The sequence below is a fragment of the Oryctolagus cuniculus genome, chromosome X (genome assembly GCF_964237555.1).
Source record: "Oryctolagus cuniculus chromosome X, mOryCun1.1, whole genome shotgun sequence".
In the NCBI taxonomy this organism is placed as follows: Eukaryota; Metazoa; Chordata; class Mammalia; order Lagomorpha; family Leporidae; genus Oryctolagus; species Oryctolagus cuniculus.
Window position 1 is genome coordinate 72,635,352 of NC_091453.1, and position 7,356 is coordinate 72,642,707.

Here is a 7,356-nt window from a genome sequence, read left to right on the forward strand (position 1 = left end):
TCCCACATAGGTGGCAGGGGTCCAAGTGCTTGGGCCTTTTTTCCGTTGCTTTTCCAGGCACATTAGCAGGGAGCTGGATCAGAAGTGAAGCAACTGGGCCTCCAACCAGTGCCCATATAAGATGCTGGTGTTGCAAGCAGCCGCTTTACCCACTTCGCCACAAAGTTGGCCCCATCATACTTTTTTTTTTTTTTTTGTAGTTGCCTCTGGGTCTGGTGTAGCAGTCAGCATTGATTGGAAAGAGGAGATTTCTGGGATGAAAGTAAGGTTATAAATATTTTTAAAATAAATATTTTGGGGCCATGGCTGTGGCATAGTAGGCTAAGCCTCCGCCTGTGGTGCCAGCATCCCACATGGGCACTGGTTCGAGTCCCAGCTGCTCCTCTTCTGATCCAACTCTCTGCTATGGCTCGGGAAAGCAGTAGAAGATGGCTCAAATGCTTGGGCCCCCGCACCAGTGTGGAAGACCCAGAGGAAGCTGCTTGCTTCTGGCTCTGGATTGGCTCAGCTCTGGCTGTTGCGGCTGTTTGGGGAGTAAACCAGTGGGTAGAAGACATTTCTCTCTGTAACTCTACCTCTCAAATAAATTTTTAAAATAAGTATTTAATTTATTTATTTAAAAAAAAACAGCAGAGGCAGAGCAACACGCACACACACACACACACACACACACAGAGAGAGAGAGAGAGAGAGAAAGAGAAAGAGAGAGAGAGAGAGAGAGAGAGATCTTTCATCTGTTGGTTCCCTCCCCAAATGGTCTGGTCTGGGCCAGGCTGAAGCCAGGAGCCAGAAACTTCATCTTAGTCTCCTATATGGGTGGCAATGGCCCAAGTACTTGAGCCATCTTTTGCTGCCTTTCCAGGCACATTAGCAGGAAGGTGGATTTGAAGTGGAGTAACTAGGATTCAGATCAATACTCTCATAAGACATGCCAGCATTATAAGCAGCAGCTTAACTGCTGTTCCACAATGCTGGCTCCAAGGCTATGTATCTTGACAGGAGTTTGGGTTATCTGGTATACATTTGCCAGATCTAAGCAAATTGTACCTTTAAATATATGTATACTTACCCTGGAAAAAACTGTAAATATATACTTTACTCTAGTTAATGACATAAATGTTGAAGTGTTTAGTGATGAAATGTACTGAGGTCTGCTACTTATTTTGAAATGCAACAAAAAATAAGGTAGCTTAGTCAATGCATAGAGGGATAGCTAGATGGATAGAGAAAGTATAGTAGAATTTAGGTGGTGGTATATGGGAAAAATTCTTTTACTATATGAGGGGGGTCATATAGTTAATGAAAAGTTAATGGGATATTAAAGTTGAAAGCTAAAGTTGATGGAAAATGGAATGAAGGGATAATATGCATTTCTATGCACTTTTGAGGCCCTCTCAGTGCAGGGTCAATTTCATGGGTGTGTGACCTGTGTAAACATACAGGGCCCCATATACAGAAGAACCAAGTGCTTGGTTTAATGCTCTACTGCCACTCTTTTGGAATTCTTAACAATTTTGCCTTTGAACTTATGTTCAATGTCCAGTGGGATAATGGATCATGAACATGAGTAGCATAGATACACATATTATGTGTCTATTAGTTCTTTGCCACCCCTTGTATGTATAGTTTTTGTGATGCTCCATGAAAACAGAATTCAAGTGGACCCATAAAGTGTGGAAGTTCAGCAATACTCAATTGGAGGACAAGGTAAATGAGTTATGTGTATGACTAAGCCAGGGTACTGGCAATCCCAAGACACTACACTTTCTATATAAACCACAACTTGCTTTGCATGCAAAAGAAGAAGGCATTGGTATTCTAAGAAACACGAATGACAAGGAAACCCTATTATTCTTTTCCTTACTCATGCTATTTCCCTGTAATTGTTAACCAATATCAGTTACATGATGGTACAGAAATAAAGGGAAAAATAAGGCAACCCATAGTCCTTTTCATTTCAGTCATTTTTACTCATCTGTAAACCAAAGGTAGAGATGGTTGGCGGAATGTATGCATATCAAAAAGGAATGTGCATGTATCAAATAGGAAACAATTGAGGTAATTTTATGCAACAATCCCTCAATTCTGGTAAACACAAATACATATGCATGTATGAGTTGCAAAGTATGAATTGTGTCATTTTGGTGATTCTGCCTATTAGTTAAATGCTCTTAGATTTGATTTTAAAACTTACATTGCACACTATAAAGTTGAATAGTAAAAAATCCTGCTAAGAATTTAAATTTTAAATTATTTTTAACTTAGAATAACAACATTAAACAGCAAATAGAAAATATGAGAGAGAGAGAGAGAGAGAGAGAAGTAGGAGTACATGAATGCACAGAAGAATGAAAACTCCTTTTATCTTAGTAGTTCTAGCAGTACTTTCCCCCGCTTGCTTTATGTATCTATGTATCTATCTGTCTGAATGGCAGTGTTAGAGAGAGAGAGAGAGAGAGAGAGAGATATCTTCCATCACTGATTCACTCCCCAAATGGCCACAACAGCCAGGTCTGGACTGAGCCAAAGCCAGGAGCCAGGATCTTCTTCTGGGTCTCCCACGGGGGTGCAAAGGCCCAAGCACTTGGGCCATCCTCTACTGCTTTCCCAGGCGCATTAGCAGGGAGTTGGATTGGAAGTGGAGCAGCTGGGCCTTGAATCGGCGTTCATATGGGACGCTGGCACTGCAGACCATGGTTTAACCTGCTGAGCCACAGTGCTGGCAGCACTCCTGCTTTTTGGATAAGGACTCTCACATTTTCATTTTTTTGCTGTACACCACAAATTATGTAGATAACCCTGTCTATATGTTAGAAGTTTTTGAAAATACAATTTTGTAGAAAATCCTAACTATTCTTTACATCCAATCACAAACCCCCTGTGAAGTTTTGTCTTGACATGTCATATCAAACCATAGTAATTGAAAATAATTAGTAGATACAAAATAATATTGTATGTATTTATAGGGGTACACTATTATATCCCAATGCATGTATACAAAATATATGAGATGCTTTGTGAAATTGTATGTCATCCGTGCACAGAAACCATGCTTATCTCTGTATCATTCTACTTTTAGTATATGTGCTCCAAAGTGAGCATGAAAACACAGTAATTTTTGAGTTCTTTGAGAAAGGTCAACTCTGTTATTACCTGCCTGTGCAACTTGAGAATACTTTTTCCTTCTCTTGGTTTGTGTGTTACTTGTACAATAAGAGGTTGTACTAGATGGTCCTTTCTAAAGATTCTTCAAGTCAGGAGACTGTGATTCTCTTATTTATATAATTTAAAGGCCTTTTCCATGTACAACTGGGTGGTGTTTGGGAATGTGTGTAAGTCATGACCCCTTAATGGTTGTGGGTTTTTGGACAGTCAGCTACCCATCTTTTGTATTTCTATTTTCCATGATACTTTGTATGTAGTAAGCACACATTTACGGTTGTCTGGATAAATGAACAAGTAAGTGAGTGAGGTGAGCATTATTTGCATTTCACCTTACACTTGCTTCAGAATCAACCATTCATTCCTCTTATCATAGGAAGGTTTGGGGCCAAGCCTATGCAGTACGAAGTCTGAACACATCAGAAGGGGCACTCATGCTGTCCCGGGACATCAGCCAGCCTCTTGGGACTACTCTCCTCCCCTTTGCAGAAAGGGTTACCCTCCATATCTCACCATCCTGCCTTTCTTGAATTTGTATCTCATACTCAGGGGGAGATAGTCATGCAGTCATGCCCTGCCTCACCAAGCTCTATGTGCTCAGCCTAGGGGCCCATAAAGGAATTGGATAATGGACAGAGTGTCTCATGTAGGTTGAAGGCTCAGCCACACTAGAGGCTTTTAAGACTTTCCATTCATACTAGAGCCATTTGTTTCCCACACCCACTGGAGGGGTAGAGTGGGGGCCTGGAATGGGGAGAATGTCTTTGTGAAATCTAATATCTTGATGCAGCTAGCTGTGAATATTGACAGAAGAGTAGTCTACACCTTGGGGGAAGCTATGCTGTCTATCTTCTTGCCACTGACTAGCACACATTGGTGGCATTATAAACCAGGCTAGCCCCACTTCCTCCATAGCCCACTGTTCAGCTCCATTTTCCACTTTCACAAGTTCTACTCATCACTTCTCAATGAATCGGGCAGAATTTTTCCAGCTAGGTAGGTATTCGTTTCCCCAAATGACCCTTAAAAAGTTCATATTTGACTCCATGGATCTGTCTGAGCAGAAGGCAGTCCTCATCATTGAACACTCATCTTCTCAGTAGGCCAGGGCCTTGGTGTGGTTGGGTGTTCATGTCTTTATTATTGGAAAACATTGGTTTTGTATTCCATCAGTAACCCCCACAGAGGTGATATTGGTATTTAGAGATCTAATCATTTGGAAAATGCTTGATTGGAGCCATGTCTTGTCTCACTTATATTTTGGAAGGTGAAGATAATGACTTGAACTACAAAGATGGTTACCCCTCTACAATCCTGTTGGATAGGGTGCAGGAATGATCAAGCTGGCAACGTCAGCAGGGTAAGATGATAGAAAAGACAATTCAAGGAAGAGACCCAATATAAAATATCATAGGCAGTTGTGGAAAGAGCACTGGCTTGGGTGTAAGCAGACCAGGGCTCTGGTTCTGGTTCTGTTATCCTTTGACTTGCTCACTGTGTAGCACTGAGTAAATTCCTTACTTTCTCAGAGTCTTGGTTCCCTCATGTATAAAATGAAGGAAAGGCCTATGATAGTCCCTAAGGATCCTCCCAGCTCTGATCTGTGTCATTTGAGAGGGTGCTTACCCTCCTTTAGTTGAACTAAGGAAACAAGATCTGGAGCCAGATCCTGGCTTTGTCTTAGGCCTACCTTTTCCAGGCTATGACCTCCATCAACTTACCTAACCTCTCTGCTTTACTTTCCTCATTTGTGAAATGGGGATTATAATAGTAATCATCTGATAAGATTTTTATAAGAATTATTTCAATTTATATGTAGCATTTGGACTATTGCTGTCACATAGTAAGTGTTAATAAATGTTAGCTACCATTATTGTTATAGGGTCCTTTCTGTGAGGTTATCCTGAGAAAGCCAGGTAGAGCAACTGGGATTCTAGGTTCTAGCTTTTCCTTCTTATCTGAGAAAAGAGACCCTCTAGAGGCTGCATTTGTAGGCTTATGAATGTGAACCTGACCTCCCTTTTAGAGAAGGTCACCTTTTTACCTCCCACTATATGGTGCCCTGTGGCTGCTGTACCTGGGAAGTCAACGTAGATGTCATTAGAAAACAGTTCATGTAGGATTTGCTCTTGTTCAACTCAACTTAGAAATCTTAACCTTCCTAAATGTGCTTCCTCTACTTTCTAGCTGGCTTTTACCTTTTCCTGTCTGACATGTTCAGTAGTGGGAGATCCAGAGGGAGTGGGATAAAGGTGAGACAGAGTGTGTAGGAGAATGAGCCGTTTCTCATCTGTCTGTCTTGCCAGTATTTGTTTTCATGAAGGCTTTCTGTGCCTGTAGGATGTCCACGAGTATGTGACCAAGCCATGTTGCTGGCTTTCTCTTTTCCAGATGGCATAACTAGCCAATTCAAACAAATAGATGAGTGAATAATGGGAAATTAAATGGTAAACTCTGCAAAGGAAAAGACTGAAATTGAACCATAGTCACATAGAATGTTATATTCAGAAGGGGCTTTATTATTTTTATTTATTTATTATATTTATTTATTTATCTACTTGAAAGGTAGAATTACAGAAAGAGAGAGGGGAGAGAGGGAGAGACGGAGAAAGAGGAGAGAGAGAGGAGAAGAGAGAAAGAGAGATATCTTTCTTTCACTTGCTGGTTCAATGCCCAAATGGTTACAACATCCAGGGCTGGGCCAGACTGAAGCCAGAAGCCAGGAGCCAAGAATTCTAGCCTGGTCTCCCACACAGGTGGCAGGGGCTTGGGCTATCTTCTACTGCCTTCCCAGGCACATTATCAGGAAGGTGGAAAGGAAGCAGAACAGCCAGAATTTCTACTTGAGCTCTGATACAGGATGCCAGCATTGCACTTGTGGCTTGACCCACTGAGCCAGAAGCCTGGCCCCCAGAAGGGGGTTTTGAGATGATCTCATACGATTCCCTCTTTGTATAGTATATTGAGTAAACTGAGGCCCAGAGAAGGGAAGGGACTTGCCCAAGGTCGTGCAGCACAGTTGGGGCTAGAAACTGGGTAATTCAATGCCTAGTTGTGGGCCCTCTCCCTATATTAGTTTGTCTCTGGGGGAATTTTTGGAGACTTAGCTCCTTAATCAAAAGAAGTGACTCCAGGTATGTTGGAATGTAGATAGGTGAGTACAGATGTTTTAAGATAAAAGAGGTCTTTTGGTTCCCCCTCAAAAATCCTTTTCGATAGTTGTCTACTCTGCCTTCAAACAGAGCCAGCCTTACTGATGCTCAAAGCAGCCAAGTGGAGCCTGAGTTTCAGAGCTCCATGTCCCCAACTGTACTACCATTGCTGGGTGTGACCAAGGGGAGAGGCCTTGCAGCTGGATTCCCTGTGTGTCTCCAGGGCCTGGGAGGAGCTTGTCACTCTGGAGTAGTACACAAGGCTCTCAGCATCTGCTCTGAGGTGCTTGGTCACACCATCCAAGGACAACGAAGAGATAGGAATAGAATTGATGGAAAAGTGAATCAGGGGTCACCGTCTGGTTTGCTCGGCAGCCAGTCCTTGGGAGCGGCAGAGCACTGAGAACAAAGCACAGTGTGAACCCCTGGCCAACAAAATAACCTAATAAATAGAGGTTGCACGCCCTGGAGATACAGTGGAGTTTCTGGCAGGATGGGGCGGTAGTCATTCTGAACAAACAAGACCTTAATTTATGTCTAAGCAGGGCAAGATTAGAAACCTGCTTCACATTCCTCCTAGAGAGTGTTTCCGAAAACCAGCCAAGTGAATTTCCTCCCTTTGGAGGCAGAGCAGAGAAGCTGTGCACATGGCCTTCAAAACATAGTTCCCAAGCCACTGCACTGGCAACCCCAGATATGAGCTTCTAGGTAGCAACATCTGGTGCCAACTTTCCCAGCCAATGGTAGGGACAGTCTTGTCTGGATTAACACCAAGATCTAGATGGCCTGATTGGAGCTTTGTACATTTGTGCCAATAGCCGACTGACTATCTAAAGATCTTAAACCTGCTTGTGTGTGTGTGTGTGTGTGTGTGTGTGCCTATATTCCCTTTTGTTTTCTTTTTCCTTTTTTCTCCTTTCTCTCACTTTATTTCACAATCTCACCACAATTATGATTCCCTTAATTCAAGCTAAAAGCTATAGAGGGCTCCTGAAAGGATAGCAGCAAAAGAATGAAGTTTTCAAAGACTGAGAGACAGGGT

At 42.3% G+C, this 7,356-nt stretch overlaps 1 non-coding gene across 1 annotated transcript; it reads right to left on the bottom strand.

Annotated features, from left to right (window-relative positions):
• Nucleotides 1-2,999: 2,999 nt before the first annotated feature.
• On the bottom strand, nt 3,000-3,102 carry LOC127485025 (U6 spliceosomal RNA). Its single transcript, XR_007912229.1, has one exon. It is a non-coding gene; the product is annotated as a U6 spliceosomal RNA (small nuclear RNA).
• Nucleotides 3,103-7,356: the final 4,254 nt, after the last annotated feature.